Source organism: Harmonia axyridis, chromosome 6 (assembly GCF_914767665.1).
Source record: "Harmonia axyridis chromosome 6, icHarAxyr1.1, whole genome shotgun sequence".
Taxonomy (NCBI): domain Eukaryota; kingdom Metazoa; phylum Arthropoda; class Insecta; order Coleoptera; family Coccinellidae; genus Harmonia; species Harmonia axyridis.
The window spans coordinates 32,796,805-32,815,268 of NC_059506.1; the positions used below are offsets into that span (position 1 = coordinate 32,796,805).

Genomic DNA, 18,464 nt, shown 5'->3' on the forward strand with positions numbered 1-18,464 from the left:
ATTTCAATGAGTTTCTGCCCTGATAACCGACTATTCGAAATGAAACCACATATTGGAAGGCCTTTTTCATCTGATTTGTGGAATGGATCGAAACACATGGTTTTTTGAAGAAGAATAATGTTTTTTCTCTATTTCAGTATCGTAATTAGGTCATTACAGTACTAAGAACAGTGCTGTAATGAACTCTTTTCAGCATTGTTTTCAGTTATATTTTTCGTTTTGTGGTTGTCTACACTGACTTCAACACACATCAATTGTCAATATATTATAATTTGGCTATAGTGATTTGCAACATTATTCGCAATTTCTCTTAATTCAGGTGGTGTTGAATCAATTTCGTCAAATATAATTCAACAATTTAATGCGTAATTATAAATTATTTCAAAATTCGAAAAGTACGATTCAAATTCAAATTCCGTTATGTGTCAATTTTCGTAACAGTCACACCAACTGCCAAGATACAATACAAAAGTCACTAGGATGTATAATCTCAATTTTTCATTGCATTTCGACAATATTTCACAAAACTTGACTGAAATAGAGAAAATATCGTCTAATACTCGTTGCAGAAGGCAATTCCAACACTCATGCATTCGAAAGCTCTTTTCGTCACTCGTTTTGAAATTTCTTATTTGTGTTGGAATAGGAGTCTATTCTGCAACATGTTTACTTGTTTTAGAATATACCATTATCGCTTCGAAGAAAAATGAAATATCTGATCGATATAATTTACGAAAATTTCAAAAACAAAAGTGCTGAGATATTTTGAAGGTCATTTCCCAACTCACACAGGTGCCCTCTATCTTCGCTCAACAGACACCTCATATAAAAACGATGATTCAACTAAAGCCTTATTCAATAACAACCAAATTTAAGTGACACTCAAATTGGGGGATTATCCAGTTATTCCATAATAAAAATATCATCGGAGTCTCCAACCTCACCAAACTTGGAGTAGGCGAGGTCGTCCTCTTGTAATCACGTGAAATATCATCGAAATTTACTGTTAAGACCATCGCACATAGCACCGAAGACCTTAATCGATCGAACGAGTCTGTGGTCATTAATTTAATCGCGCAGTTTCATCATCACTTATGGTATTGCTTTTCATTCCAACAGTCATAATACTCATCATCGTATTGTTATATCATCCTTTTGAAATATCGGGCCTAAAAAAATCGTGCTCGGCTTTCTTTGGTGCTGGATACTTGAGTATAATGAATGAAGTCGTTCAATCATCCAATATACTTCATTATAGGTTACATCAATAATAACGGAGTCGAAAATGTGAACACTATCGGCTAGAACCTTTGTTCGACATTGGATTCTGGGACGATTTGAAAGTTAGGAGGGAATGGAACGCCCTGTAGATGGTATCATACAGTGAATTGATGTTTTTTGTTAGAAACTTGCACATTTAATGAAATGTAGTTATATTACAATAAAACAACGATGGATTATTCGATTGACATGAATTTTATTTATCCGCAAGATAATCTTGTGGCATTACATTTTAAATATGATTTCTGGCATATGACCGCTACGCCTGACTTGGATGTAATCCAATCTGGACGTCCAATTTTCGATGACTTTTTCGAACATTTGTGGCCGTATATCGGCAATAACACGGCAAATGTTGTCTTCCAAATGGTCAAGGTTTTGTGGCTTATCCGCATAGACCAATGAGTTTACATAGCCCCACAGAAAGTAGTCTAGCGGTGTTAAATCACAAGATCTTGGAGGCCAATTCACAGGTCCAAACGTGAAATTAGGCGGTCATCAAACGTGTCTTTCAATAAATCGATTGTGGCACGAGCCGTGTGACATGTTACGCCGTCTTGTTGGAACCACAGCTCTTGGACATCATGGTTGTTCAATTTAGGAATAAAAAAGTTAGTAATCATGGCTCTATACCGATCACCATTGACTGTACCGTTCTGGCCATCATCGTTTTTGAAGAAGTACGGAACAATGATTCCACCAGCCCATAAAGCGCACCAAACAGTCAGTTTTTCTGGATGTAACGGTGTTTCGACATACACGTGAGGATTAGCTTCACTCCAAATGCGGCAGTTTTGTTTGTTGACGTAGCCATTCAACCAGAAGTGCGCTTCATCGCTAAAAAAACTTCTACCATTTTTTTTCCATAATTTGAGGCTTCATTGTAAAAAACTGGTTATACATTTATGATTCAAAGTATTGTCCATCGCTGGCCACTACTTTCTCCCATCTTTCGGGCATCGTACGAATCGCGCGTTGAAAAAACAGGTAATCTTTTGAAACGATCCACGAATAGGTCCAATTTTTTACTTATTCATAAGACCGGAAGTGCTGGCCAGTCAGGCAGTGTGCCATTGATCGAAACAAGTGATAGTTCGAGGGAGCAACGTCTGGAGAAAATACGGCGGGTGGGGTAGGACTTCCTATTTCAGTGTTTTCAAGTATGTCTTGACCACATAATCGACTAAATCGATTGCGTTATATTCACAAATACCTAAGCTTCTTGTATGACATCTACGATCTATTTATTTCGACTACCACTTACCGCTAGAGCTATCTATTGCAAATCGGCAGAAGCACCTAATATTTCAAACTTTACATATTTGTTTCCGCAGTTTTCAATGATATAAAGTATTTATTGAAAACAAATCTTTCCCTTGCTGACATTGTCACAATTTTTCAAACGTCAATTTCCTCAACGCTTAATTCCATTATATAATGACTCTATAATAAATATTTTCTCTTCTTCCAGCTGTAGAACAATAGAGGATCATCAGGTTCACTCTTCTATGAATAAATTACTCAGGTATTCAAGTCTGTCATATCACAGTGAAGGACAACATCCGCCTCAAAGTCCTTACGTATTTCGTACAAAAAATTAATAATAATACAATGTACTTTCGCCTGATTTCATGGTTTAAATTAAACGACAGTTATTTCTAACATGGGACAGAACATGTCAACACATAATTATCTAGAAAGTGTAACGTTCTCGTGGACTTTTTTTTGTTAGGCGATCCAAGAGGATGACAATCGAAGTGGATCTGAAGCATATAATTCAATTATCCTATCGATTTAGCCAAGAATTGTAACTTTTACTTGTTGCATATTCATCGAAATCTTTCTACGACCTACGTGATCCAGTGTTTAGCATAAAATTCATCATTTAAATTGAGTAACTCGTCCCTAATGATATAGGAAACGTTGATTAGGTTTGCGCTTTCGGTTTATTAATAAATGAATCATTAATCCTTTCTCATTCTGAGGTCCATTTCAACAGTTTAAAATTTGCGTGGTACGAAAAAATTCGGTGCCAAATTATTTCCAATAGTATCTATTCTCACATCGATATAAAAAAATGATATGAGTGCATAAATCTGAAGAAACGTAGATGTGGTCTTCAAGGAAGCATTTACGCATCAATCAGTGCTCCTAACTTCACTTGTCACTGAATGACTGAAATATTAGGTTTCATTTTTCAATATTCACCTTGAAATTGAGGTTATCGTAAGTAATTGCACAAGTGCATCAAAATTACCGATAATTTGGCATGACAGCGTGTTTTCATGAAAACTGCATGAGTTCATTTCCATTTTTGGAGAAGGAGCCTGACACCGAAGGTGGAGGGCTCTTTCTCCAAAATGAAAATGACTCAATGCAGTTTTTCAAAGAAAACACGCTGGAATGCAAAATTATCCGGTCATTTTGATGCACGAGTGTAATTCGGGGGAATATTTCCCGAATAAACTGTTACATTACTTGTCAAACTGATTTAGAATGGAATTGCCATAGATTCGAACTGTATAAGATGCATAGAAACTATGCATCTATGAACAGGGCAATTATCGCAGTGCAGTTTCGCTTCCTACAATGCAATTATCGCTGTAATTTTCGATAATTGTTCTCCATATACATAGAATTTTTGACAGGAGGGAAATATTCGCTGTAATTTTCGATAATTGCATTCCATTTACATAGAATTTTTGACAGGAGGGAAATATTCAACAAGATATTTTACAAGAAGCTTGAAATTATCCTTCTGAATGGGTAAATCTTAAACTTTTATATTGTTCTGGTTACGCAATGAAGTTTATAAAGATTTTTTATCTCCAAATGCCAATTTGCATATCAATTGAATTTGCCATTTTGAAAACATAATTTCAAACGGTAATTCTAATCGAGTTTCGATCATTATGAACTCATTTTTTGAAATTCTAAACTTTATTCAGAATATTCAGCTTTTTTATCGATGGAATGGACAGACATTCTCGAATTTGGCCACAGAATCGTGACAAAATGATAGATCATTATATTCGAGGAACCAACGATCAAAAAGATGAATCATCATCAGTTGACACTAATAAATAAAAAAAATCAACGAATGAATTATTCATATATGTCCCAACCCATAGTCTCGACTACAAATCACTCGATTGAAATATAACTGGATCAAGACCGTCTCTGAGAATCTGCAATAAATGATGTGATCCAATTAAAGGCCACATGCGAGAAGAAACAATGATTTATTTTGCAACTATAAGTCAGCGACAACACCTTGCAGTTCCACAAGAGATACAGCAGAGTGACCCTGAAGACGGTACTGTTGGCAACACGCGGTGTGTTAATTGACCTTCGTCTAATACGGTCCAGAAAAACTACGGTCTAAAGGACCCATACACCCCACGACTTCTAGGTCAGAACAAAATATAAGGTTTGAATTAGCAGAGCTCATTCAAATATTGACATTCAAGCATAAATGGATCCAAGTGAATTAAATCTATCTTGAAGGAGCTCTATTTATTATAATTCGATGTTTTATACATTCGCCAGCAGTTGATAGACCAAATATTGTTGAATGAAAATTAAATGAACATTACTGAATGAATACTGAGCATACTTAAGTATCGAGCACTTAAAACGCATATCATCGTTTTCGAATCTTTTTGCTTTGTGTGGTAGAGATCAAAGGTCACATCCTCCCGTCCATGGAACCCTTAAAGCTCGACCGGGCGTTGAAGATCCAACAAACGCGTTAACATCATCAGCTGTTCGTTATTACGTTATAAAGAACTGGATTCAACAATTGCGGGAACATATTGTTTGAGTAAATTAAGTGTCGATTAAGCAAGTTCCACAAACGCAATTTGTCCTCAAGATGAATTTCAGAACAATTAGCCATTGTGTTTGGTGCTTAATGGAAGTAGAAACTTCGGTTTATTCGTTTTCACGAAATATCTGGAATATTTGTTTGTTTGTTTACATTATTATTTGGAGTATGTGTATTTTATTTCGTTGATTTACCACATTGAGTCTTTTAGTTTGAGAATGTGATTCTCTTGAATTTTTAAGGCTGAAAATCAAGCAATAAAATTCATAAACAAAATTCTCGAGAAATTTAAATTTAGAACTTATTAGCATTCACAAAACTGAAAATGAATGTTAGATCAGGAGAATCAAAGTTCCTTTCAATTTTCGTTGACAAGCTCATTTTATAATCCATGTTATTGATAATATCAAAATGGTTAAACATTAAAGAGAACTATCATCCCAAATTTAGTTAGTATGTGAAATTTTCCACTCTATTGTTGTTTTATTGACTTGTCCAATACGTATTTGTAATATGTCGCTGTAGATGAATTAATTAATATTGTTTTTATTCATTTTGATTCAATTATAATGATTCAATTCATGAATGCATTTGAAATAACTGTCGGTTAGGTTTTTGTTACCTATATTATCAATCATTGAAATACGGTGAGTTTTGATCATTCAAGGCCAAATCTAGGTATGAAGCAAAACTAGGCAACTTGAAATTCTGTGGTTGACACCATAGATTGTCGAAACCATCCGAGAAAATCCGACCTACCAAACCGACGATGCGTACGACAGTATTTCGTCAAATTCTGGTCTCTCTCTCCACACTTTGCTCTACATGTCGCAACTTCCAAAGCGCAAACAAAAAAAACTTTTATTGTTACACTTCCCCGAGTCGCAATTGCGAACGTTTAGAAATCAATCAATCTCCTGTATCTAATGCGGAGAAACTAATTCCTCAATTATCTACCGACCAGAGTTAAACATCCTCTCAATCAGGAAAGACATGCAGTATCGTTTGAAATACTCCAAGAATTTCTATGCCAGTAATCCTTCCCATGACGAAAAGGGGGTAATTGGTTCATTCCTGCGAAAAAATTGTCTTGGAGTTTTTGCGTCATAAAACTCGATGTGAAAATATGGAATAAGTCAGTCCTTCGGCAGAGATACGGAGTCCGGAGAGCCATGTGAACGTTCTTACGGTTTTTATGAGGTTACGAAGTATTTTTTTTTCTTGGATGCAATCTGCTAGTATTGGGGGGGATTCTTGGAATAGTTGTATCGATACATGTGAGGATTTATCTTGTATGGGATGTCCTTATATTGAATGATAATAAAAATTATGATAACAATTATTACAATCATTTTTCCATAAGAGGGATTAACTAAGAATGTTCATTGTCTCTGAATTGTAGATTCTAGAATCTAGGATCTAGAACTCAAAATATGATGTTTCAGCCTGTAATTATTATTATTAGATATACTACCATATTCACACTATTTTTCATTAATTTTTTTTAACAACTTGAATCTCCATCTTTATCTATTCTTTAAGGCGTTTCCTATTATAATATTTCTTTTGTCTAGTACCATCTGTTGTACGATTCTAGCTTCACGTTGATACTTCTTTAGTTTCTTTTTTTAGTTGTAGCTTGTTGAATCGTGTACTATAGCAACATTCTCTCTTCCAGGAACTGCTCAGTTCCATTTTTATCAGTTATTTTCCAGTTTTTCCATTTTTATAATTTGCTTATCTCTTTCTCTATCTCTCTCTCTCTCTCCTTGTAATAATTATATATAGCAATTCACATATTTTTTTTTGTTAGAGCTAAGTGCTCGATGTTTCAATGAAAGGTTTTTCATACCAAATACAATTTGCGTATTTTTAATATGTTTTTTTTTCAGGACATCTATTTCACTTTTTCATATAGTATTTTCTTCTTTCTAATTATTAACCTTCTGTTTCAGAAAATGTTTCTTCTTTATCAATTTTATCCCACGAGCAGTTACAACCTTTTTGACTTCATGTTTGAAGATATCAGCTCTGCCGAAATTATTGCCAATTCAACCATCTCTGATGTATTAATCTCCCCATCAAGTGTGGTCACTAATTTAAATATAAATTGAGTTCTTGATGCATAATTTCTGTTTTTTTAACTACTTCATTTTTTCACTTATCATCATAGATTGATATAAACCACGACATATGAATTCGAAATATTCAGTTACGTTAGTTTTCGACAACTCCGACGAAAAAGATCTTTATTATCATTATAAAAGCGCATTTGGAATGTTTTATTTCTTAACAGGTTGAAGGGTACCACTTCAAGACTTCGTTTTTCAATTCAATGAATTCAATTTTCAATGGTTCTTCAAAAACAAAATTATACAGAAAAATCTTTTCACGATCTCTGCAAACCAACTAAAAATGCTTCCTGAAAGATATCTGGTAAAAACCTGATCTGAGTACCAACGGATACTACATGAAAACTAGAGCTACAATTGACTTCCTTTACTGTTCAAAACCCAAATTTTCTTAAATAATACACATTTCGTGTATTATTGATCAATTACCGCTATTTTGTCGGCAAAGTAATGAATAATGAAGAGAGATATTGGTCAATAACTCAAATCATCCGTAAAAAACCACATAAAGTAATTAATAGTGATGGAATAAACCATACACAGATTATAGAGCAATTTTTCGTGGAGACCCCAACGCAAAGTTAGACGCGAAACCACGGAGATCACAACGCAAAGTTAGACGCGAAACCTTGGAGACTCTAACGCTAGGTTAGACGCGAAACTTCGGAGACTCCAACGCCAGGTTAGACGTGAAACCTGGAGACCCCAACGCTAGGTTAGACGCGAAACTGGAGACTCCAACGCCAGGTTAGACGCGAAACTCGGAGACTCCAACGCCAGGTTAGAAGCGAAACCTCGGAGACCCCAACGCTAGGTTAGACGCGAAACCGGAGACTTCAACGCCAGGTTAGACGGGAAACCTTGGAGATCCCAACGCCAGGTTAGACGCGGAACTTGGGAGATTCCAACGTCAGGTTAGACGCGAAACTTGGAGACCCAAACGTTCGACCAAGCGCGAAACCTTTCATACCAAAGTTGTTCAGAGATATCAACGCCAGGTTAGAAGCAAAACTTCGCAAACTTCAGCATCCAACAAAGCACGAAATCCTCGTTTAATAAAATCCTTTTTTCCAACAAATACCAACCGAACAGCTACGTAGGGACGCACCTCGTTCCCGCATAAACAACAAGGCACGTAGTACCCTAACAATCCGCGATTCCTGCAACAATGATCCTAACCACGCCGCGGCAAAATGCGCCAGCGATTCGAGTAAGGTCAAAGGTCGCACGTGACGGTCCTAATGAACCGACACGCGCTCAATTCATAGATCGGTGTAGTACGAATGCCGTCGTGTTCGCGCGCCAAGACCGGGACACAGCTTGCGCCATCTTTATTACAATATTGCCAACATCACGACTTCAAACGGTTACCATCGCGGGTTGATTGTTTTTAATTAAGACCGAATTCACTCTTCGTTGGTCGCTTTGTCAGGTTAACAGGACCCGTTAGGTTCGGTAACGTGATTTTCTGATAACGTACCGTGTTGTCGGGGCTTAATCGTTTTGATGGCGGCGTCATGATTCTTATGGTAGATTCAATTAATGATTGGTTGGAGGTTGTGGGGATTGATAATTGAAATTGGAAGGTCTATCTTATGCTGGAGGATGTCTGGAGTCGTTACAAAGGATAGTTGCATACAATTAAAACGATTCAAAATTACCCGATATAACTTGGAGAAAATATCATCTTGTATGTGCATATAAAGGTTAGGGATTGTATCAACTTGATGAGATAAAGACTTTGGACTTCACGGAATTGTATATTCAGATCAAAAGGTATGAAAAAGAATAAAAGAATGGATATCAATACATCTATCTCTGGTAACGAATTGGCGGATGCGCAGGTTTTATTTCGAAGAGGAAAGACTTGGGTTATGTTGTTTGCTCAAATTGAAAACGATAAGATCTTGATTCAGTCTCTTTGATAGTCCATTCTTTCAACCAATTTATCAACATGAAAGTCGTATGCAAGCTCCTTATGTAAACTGAACGAAAGAAATTATATAACAATAAGCCCTATAAGAATGTTGATATTCCGAAATATCACTTCTTTTCCAAAATAAAACTCGTTTTTTTTTATTTTAGTAGACCCAGCAGTCATTGTTCAAAAATTGTGCATTCATTTTATTTCCTAAAAATTCAATTCCAATCAACTCTCAAAAATAGATTTGCATTTTTGAAAATAATTACATAATTTTCACTTTCAATTGAAATCTCAGAATTCAAATGAATTCTGATGAATTTGCCCGTTTATTGTCCATATTTATTTCTTCGAAGATTACGTCAACCATATCTTGACTTGACATAGATTGTGAAAGCATATTCTGACGTTTAGTGTCAGATGATATCACAAATATGAACAATGTGATCTGAACAATTTTCGAAATGTCAGAATTTCGAGAGAACATTTTTGTAGTTGCTTTTTTTTATTTTCGTATTATTCTTCGTACGTATTTCAAACACGTTTTGATGAAATTTCTTTAATTCAAAAGTTACACGACATAAGACATTGTTCTTTCAAGTTCACTTTTAAAATATTAAGAATATACCAATGGACAAAACATTGGGCATATTTCCATTTTTTGCAGTTTTATATTGATATTTCTGGAACTATTCGGATAGTTGTTCAGAATTGAATACTTAATCGTAACAGAAAAAAATTCCTGGATGAAAAAAAGCATAGATTACAATTTCATTTGACAGGATACTAATAGCCGCAGTTTTTAAGAATTTAAAAGGCACTCGAACATAGGACACCCTGTATAAACGAACTTCTTGAATAGATTGAAAGAAATTTAATTGAATTGGTTATTTAAGTGTCAAATTAAGCGGAAACTATTACGGTTGGGACCATAAAATTCATATCCTCGATAGTTAAAAAGAGAGATTACACAAGTGTCAAACCCAATATCCTCTTGATCTAGTTCATCTCCAGTGCGTTTGAACAGTCCATTTTCGGAGATTAACACTGACATAACAACTGACGAAACTTCTCGATTAAGCCAAACAGATTTCATTAAAGATTAATCATTCGTTTAAAGTTATCGCCTTCATTACGTAAATCAGCTTCCTAATTAAAACCAATCAGGATTTTACCGCAAAATTCTACAAGGTGTTGTGCATCTTGCTTAACGTGATGATGGATTGAAATGGATGATTTCCTCCAATAAGAGTTATTCTGGTTTGAATTTTCTAAGATATCAAGAATTTCGGTTGAATCAACTTCGCAAGCGAACATGACAAAAATTCTAAAAATGAATCAAAGTATAAAAATGAACAATAAAAAAAATTGATAAAACAATAATTCAGAAATAACCATACGTTACGTTATAATGATAAAAGTGTCTATTAAATTTGGATTAAAAAATTACCGAGAATAATATGAGGTATTATAATTGCAGAAAATTTATAATTATTGAATGAATATTGAAGAATTCACTTCTGTATATTCAACAAATTCTCCTCAATGTTTTTTCATGGTAGAGAACTCTTACATATTACTTCCTTAATTTAAGTCTATCGGACCCATGTCAGGACAATATGGTGGTTTTTGCATTATATGGGTTTTTCGTTGAAAACTTGATAATGTGTCATAACATCCATTAGTTTTCATCCCAGAAGTCAGATTTTAACTTCACAAAATTTTATTTAAGAAGCAAAATGAAGACAAATTGAGATTAAACTAAAGAATATTCTTTTACCATTTCCACTTGATGAAATCATTGTTACTTCACATATGGTGAGAGTTTTTCAATCATAATTTCGTTCAATAATCTTCTCATCAATAACAAAGCGAATATTTATGAACCCACTGCTAGTCTACGATATGAACAGCGACGGTATCTCCGAGTTGTAGATACGTACAATAAATCAAAGCTCATTCTGATCACTAATCACTCCATTGATTTCAGAACATGAAAAGGCTGACCACTTATCGTTGATCAATGTGACAACAGGATATTAAAAAATGAATCAGTGAATTTAAATGACAACATTCGTTTTTATTTATGGCCAGTATTGATCTTTATAGTTGACACAAATGTTAACAACAGGATTCTTTAGTGATATCATAGTTTTTTCCAATAGCTTCATGGAAGTAATGCTGAAATGTGAATTGCTCATTTGAAGTTGCTGAAAATTTGATTACTCCAGATTCTCTTTGAGCAATAGTTCATTATCTTTTTGTATTTTTTTTTTGGGATAGTCGAAGAATGTTATAGTAAATACTCGTAATGATCCAATCCGTTTGGTATTCTTATACGACAATAAATTCTTTATTGTTAACTCAATCTCTTTTTACATATAGTGCATATTCTTCGTCATTATTGGTGCGTGAAATCATTTCAATAGCGTTTTTTTTCACAGCATCTATCGACAAATCGCCAATTCAAGAACCAAATCAAGCATTAAATGATTTCCTTTGTGTAACATTTCACAGCATTTTTCCTATCATTATTTCGAAAGTGAGAAGAATGAAAGTTGTAGGTATGTATTTTTATCAATTTGTTTTGGATTGCGACTTAATTTATTTCCTATCGATCTAGAGACGTTGAAAGTGTTGGAATAGATACACAGATGATGCGATATTCGATCTTATTGCTTTTGCGGTTTTCATCCATTCGCAGTTAGTTGTGGATATTCGATCGAAAATTTCGACCTACTTTTACAGACCCGTGGCATGAATGTGGTTTCAGAAATAATTTGATTACTTCTTGAGTTACTCGAGAGTTTGAAGCTTTGCAAGATTATATTATCATGAAATACTGCAAATCAAATCTTCTCGCAACTGTAATATGCATCCCATTACTACACAACCAACCGCAGTAAAATTTAATATTTTCATGACTTACACTATTGGAAATACCCAAATAACTGTACCAAATTTCAAACGCTTAAAAATTCAGAGATTTTCGAGGAATATCATAAATTTGAATTATTTTCAGGAAATGCGAGATTCATAGATACGAATATTTAGATTTTCATGAGATTTGAAAACGCTGATGATCAGAAATATCAAGTTATTCGAATGAAATAATTTCAATATTACCAAAAGAAGAGGAAATTTTTAGTTTTTCATTTTGTGATTTCTGAACTTTTGATATTGATATTTCATCATTTACTGAGTTTTGAGTAGGTGAGCTGAGTAATGAACGAACGGAATTGTAATCTTATTAAATTTGAAATCTTACGTATGAAATTCAAGAGGTCAAATCAAGGGTACAAACTCGACAATTGATAGGTATGATGGTAGTCCGTACAGAGAAACCCAAAATATTTTTACGTAAATGATAATCTCCTTAGTGGATTTGTAATTTTTTGATGTAGGTAAACGATTTTTGTTTATTGTGATGAAAGATTGAATTCAATGTTAACCCTTCCAACAAAAGTTTTTTCTGTTTCTTCAAATTTTAAAGGAATTGAATAAATCACAAAAAAATTGGTGATTGGTGTGACTTACCTTATAGATTTTTTCAACAAGGAATCAAACCGTGCACTCTTGAAATTTCATTGAGAATGATACCTTGCAAGCACAATACCGACCACAGAAATCTATTTCAACAGTACCAAACCACATCAGTCAATAATCCTTTTTGTACTCTTAAACAAGAAACAAAACACCTACTAATTGAAGCACTTATGTCAAGTCGAGTATATCTGAACGAGTCTCGGCGAAAAGCACAGCTAAATGGAGTTCGTTTATCGGAATATCATCTGTTTAACAAGTTCACAAGTTCAACAACACCACGCCTTCAGATATATCAGCTCATGTAATTCTGTTTCACTTTTGTTCTCGGACAACTCTTATATATACGAAGATTTTAAAGGTCCAGTGTCAGCTTGAGAAATACCCGATTTTGCACTGCCCAATTCAAACTGTCAGAAGCCGCTCTTAATGGGAATAATTTACGACAAAATCACTTATACACGTACAATCCAGGGGATACGTTCGTCGGAGATATCAACGATGGGTGAGACGCGAAACTTTTGGAGCACTGTTGTCGGTCTTATCAATCGACCCCTTTGAAGAGTAAATACGGGACGCACGTGAACGTAGCTGGTACGTCTGTGGCAAGGCGTGCGTTCTCAACAGCGGTTGAAAAGCGACTGATGAACACCGCCTAAGAGTATACAAGATACTGCTCCAGATCTGACGTTTTAGAGAACGAAAGTGTTTCTCGGATGGACCCGACTTGATACCGTTTAGGTTTTGTTTGTAGCGGTGTTGGCGGGGTTGTGGCCAGTTCCTGGTTGATTTGATCGTCGTCGACGTCTTGGACGGCGGTGCTACTGACCAGCAGGATGTGCAGGAGAACGGGTAATTAGATACGGTTTGGGTGTGTCGAAAATTTGATGTGGAGTTGTGTTAGACGTAGATGGCTGGGTGATTTATTGGTGGCGTTGGTTTTCGCGTGGTAGGCTAGGGGTTTTTTGGTGTTTTGGTTGGGGTGTGTTACTTCTGTGATCTTCTTTCTTATGTCGTCAATAGCTTTTCATTCTGGAATCTAATATCTAGTTTTTTTTTGTTATATGAGGAATGATGAGAAAAATTAAAATTCTCAAATATGTTATATCCTTCTTTGTCATCTTTGGACCTAGTTACTGTTCAGAAAGATAGATGAGCTTAATTTAGATATGCTTGAAATAACAACCTCTGATGTGTTTCAAGGTTAGTTGTTTTGATATTGCTGTTCAATGAAGGAATAAAGGGTTAAGGATTTGCACAAAAATTAAAGGTACCAATTCTTCTCCACGAGATTTAGTTGGTCCTTAGGACTGAATAGATTAGCATTGTAGCTTGTTCTACTCACAGAGCTCTCTATACCTACAGATCATTTTAGGGGCAAGCTGACGAGGACATGATGACAAACTTACCTATCATCTTGCCTCTCAAAATTGTCATTATAATTTGTCAGATGAATCGTAATTATAATACAAAAACTGATCAACAGTTTTGTAGTGAAAACAGTTCAATTTCTGCCATGTATGTTATTTATGTTAAATATGAAAATTTGGCAGTTAAGAGATTCATGATTTAACAGAATCAACACTACGAGTATGTAGATATTTTCAGAAAAAACAGGAGAAACGAAGCAGCAGATTTGGATTTACTTCAAAAGAACAAGAAAAGAAACAAGATAGCTTTATCAATGATTTTAATGAAGGGTGTTTTTTTTGAGCTATAAAACTATAAATTACAATAAAACAACGATGGATTATTCGATTGATATGAATTTTATTTATCCGCAAGATATTCTTGTGGCATTACATTTTAAATATGATTTCTGGCATATGACCGCCATGGCTGGCTCGGATGTAGTCCAATCTGGACGTCCAATTTTCGATGACCTTTTCCAACATTTGTGGCCGTATATCGGCAATAACACGGCTAATGTTGTCTTCCAAATGGTCAAGGGTTTGTGGCTTATCCGCATAGACCAATGACTTCACATAGCCTCACAGAAAGTAGTCTAGCGGTGTTAAATTTCAAGATCTTGGAGGCCAATTCACAGGTCCAAAACGTGAAATTAGGCGGTGACCAAACGTATCTTTCAATAAATCGATTGTGGCACAAGCTGTGTGACATGTTGCGCCGTCTTGTTGGAACCACAGCTCCTGGACATCATGGTTGTTCAATTCAGGAAAGAAAAAGTTAGTAATCATGGCTTTATACCGATCACCATTGACTGTAACGTTCTGGCCATCATCGTTTTTGGAGACGTAAGGACCAATGATTCCACCAGCCCATAAAGCGCACCAGACAGTCAGTTTTTCTGGATGTAACGGTATTTCGACATACACTTGAGGATTAGCTTCACTTCAAATGCGGCAGTTTTGTTTGTTGACGTAGCCATTCAACCAGAAGTGCGCTTCATCGCTAAACAAAATAAAATGGACGTAGTGCGCGATACGTATTACGCACAGAACCATTATTTTCGAAATAAAATTGCACTATGTGCAAGCGTTGTTCGACCATGAGTCTATTCGTGATGAATTGCCAAACCAAACTGAGAATAAACCACTTGACAGCTGTTAAATCGGTCGCCATCTTGAACAGTAATGCCAACTTGAAGTTATATACCTCGAAAAAAAACACCCGTTACTATTGGTACGATTTCTAGAGGCCTTAAAGAAAGATAGATTCGACTCGAGAAAGAATTTTTTTTGGATAGATATAACTGCTTTGGAATATTTGGAATATTATTTTCGAATTTATTGCTTTTCGATACACCCACCACCAAGCACCCCACTGAGGTTTAGATAGCCTACCCTTACAACTCCATCTCATTCAGAAATATTTATTAACAATTATTGACTCAACAGCACAAAATTTAAAGGATTGGACTTCTTGTTTAATACCTTCATACCACGCCACTGTCTCTAATGAATATTCACTGCTATATTGACTTCAGGAATGACAAAACTCCGTATCGTATTCCCTGTTTTTTCCCCATTGAACCATCTATCATTCTCACCACCCACTATCTACCTCCTGGAAAATCCTTATTCCTGTTACAAGCACTAGTCTCTGTAAAATCCCAAACCTCTGCAATCCTACGAGATTGGATCAGACGGATCCTCCTGCAGCCAAGCTTCCGTATACTCCGATCTATATTTAATCATCGGCAAACGCCCATACAAGGATCTAGAACAAGGTTTCCGAAGAACTCCAGCATAAATTAATACAGTGAAGCCTATAATAACAATCAGTAATCAACGAGAACAATAAAATTATAATAATATTAGAATAATCATATTCAAAAACACGACTCAGATGTCGGTGCCATGCAAATGCTATATAACAGGAAGCGAGGACTCTATAGCTCTACTCCTGCACATTACATTTCTAGTTTTTTCGAAATGAGTGTGATCTGTTTGGTTGATTGAAACAGCTGATCGAGTGAACTGGGATTCGGTACAAAATCTGTTGAAATTTGGAATCAATTTTGTCAGGTGAAGAAAATTGATGAGAAACCATAGAGTAATAAACATAGATAGAGTAATAAATAGATAGATAGCAGATTTGAAACTAAAAATCTTTTGAATTGTATATTGTTTCATTGTAAATTTAAATTATGCCAGACCTGTGATATTTTCTAGTCAATAACTTTTAGTAATGCTCATCTTTCCTTTATTTTTGTAAACACCCTTATCAATGTTACAAATGATGTTTTCCGTAAATTTTGTAGAGCCCTGAGGATGGAAATTAATTTTTCCGAAACGTCTGCGAACTAACAAAGTATCATTTTCCTGTTTCTCTGATCCTACACCACCATTCTATTGTGAAGTAAAATTTTTGGATCACCACTTCAGATCTTGTGAAATAGATTGAGGAAGTCGTAGAACCATTCTCAAGAAACGATTCGAGGCGATTAAATCCTCAAGAACTAGGCTACCAATTGACAGATTCAAATTTTGATATGTTGAAAATGAAGGACGTCAAAATCCAAACAAAAAAAAAGAACATGACATGACTCGACAAAGGTTCTGTGATAATTAGGAAAGTGAGTTCTCATTGTGTAAAAACTAAATAAAGATTAAGTTACTAAAAGATCCAAAGTTGAAAAAACTTTGAATCCTTTCCAGACTCAAAATCCTAATTCATATAAATTTGACCTCAATATGAATTGTAACATTAAAAAAAGAGACCCAGAACAGAACTCTGAAGAAGCCCGAAGCGCCACAAAAAATTCCTAAACCATTCCATCACTGATAATAATCTTAAACTCATTCTCAGATCAAATGCTCTCATTTTCCCAGAATCAAACGTTGACAATCTACTACCCGGAACAAAATATGAACATTTGATGACAAATAATCAGATTATTCTCACAAAAAAACGAACACCAATTCCCTAGAAATCCTTGTCTGTCTCTTCAGAACCGTGATGACAATGATAATTCTAGTTTTTTGTCTCATAAACAAGGATAAGGATGCTGAAACTGAAAATCCACAGAAACCAATCAGTTATGAATGTTTTTTCCTAGCTACCGGATTCTTCCAATCAAATTTCCAGTACCTTCAACGAATCTTATTACCAATTTTTACCGATACAAGGATGCGATGTTGTACGTGATCGATCAGGATCGATCTATAGACTGTCACTATAGAATTTATATCGGAATGACTAGATGAAGTCATTCCGAAGCACAATGAAACAAGATGGAAAAATGCATTTGAATATGCATATGTGGTTAGTTGTATTAATTAAGAATCTTCGAGTTTAAATTAGTTTGCAACTAATAAGTCATATACGAGTATCTATTCTCATTAAACAATTGATCGACAGTCAGAGAATGATCGTGGGTTTTTTGCAATCGTGTTTAAATGTTTGATAGGTATTCACATCCACCTGAATTGGCTATTATCTGCAAGCTGAACATAAAATTCATGGTAATGGAGAAGATTACATGTTTAATTCATTGGATGATAGATGGAATATTGAAACGATGACTTAATTTAGAATTTAAAGTGATAAAACGACCTTTTAACCTTTTCGTGATGACGTTTTTATATTCCGTCGGAATATGGATCAGTGTCAATGTTTTTGATTGTATTTTTCCATGGTCCAGTTTTGATGGAACAATATAGAAATTCCTTTCTGTGAAATAATGAGAAAAATAGCTATTATTACAACTAGGGAAATATGAATAGTATATTTCCCGAGGTTGTCAAAGTTACATCCCGAGGGCGGAGCCCGAGGGATGTATAGACAACCGAGGGAAATGTATTCATATTTCCCGTGGTGTAATCAATAGTTTTTTTCTGATTGAAACAATCTGATAAGGAAAAATTATTATTAGATTGTATATTTTTGTAATAATTAAATTTTTAACGTTGCTATGGGCCATGTTTCTGAGAATCTTGGTTGACTGGTTTCATTTTGACGTCTTGTCAAAAATAAAATTAATGAAAAAATGTCGAACTACGTCGAAACTCAAGCGGCAAAGGCCCGTGAATCTTTGGTTCCAGCCAAATCTCAAGCTGCCTACAGTAAAGAGTACGAATGCTTTCAGGAGTGGAAAAGAAAAAAATTGGTGGACGGTGTGAGCGATAGTATTTTGTTAGCATATTTCCAAGATTTGGTATGTTGCTCTGATTCTTGTTATTCTTGATGTATGATTAATTCATTCGATCCCCAGTCCCAGAAATATTCTCCAAACACGTTATGGCCGAAACTATCGATGTTAAGATCAATGCTACATTTGAAGGAAAAAACTGATGTC

General features: G+C 35.1%; 1 protein-coding gene across 1 annotated transcript in view; it reads right to left on the reverse strand.

The window, feature by feature from the left end:
• Positions 1-13,442, reverse strand: part of LOC123682493 (histone-lysine N-methyltransferase MECOM-like) — a 93,635-nt gene extending 80,193 nt beyond the window's left edge. Inside the window, exon 1 of the mRNA XM_045621130.1 lies at positions 12,698-13,442. The gene's annotated coding sequence lies outside the window, so the exon portion shown is untranslated. The remainder of the gene's footprint in view (positions 1-12,697) is intronic.
• Between the last annotated feature and the right edge of the window lie 5,022 nt (positions 13,443-18,464).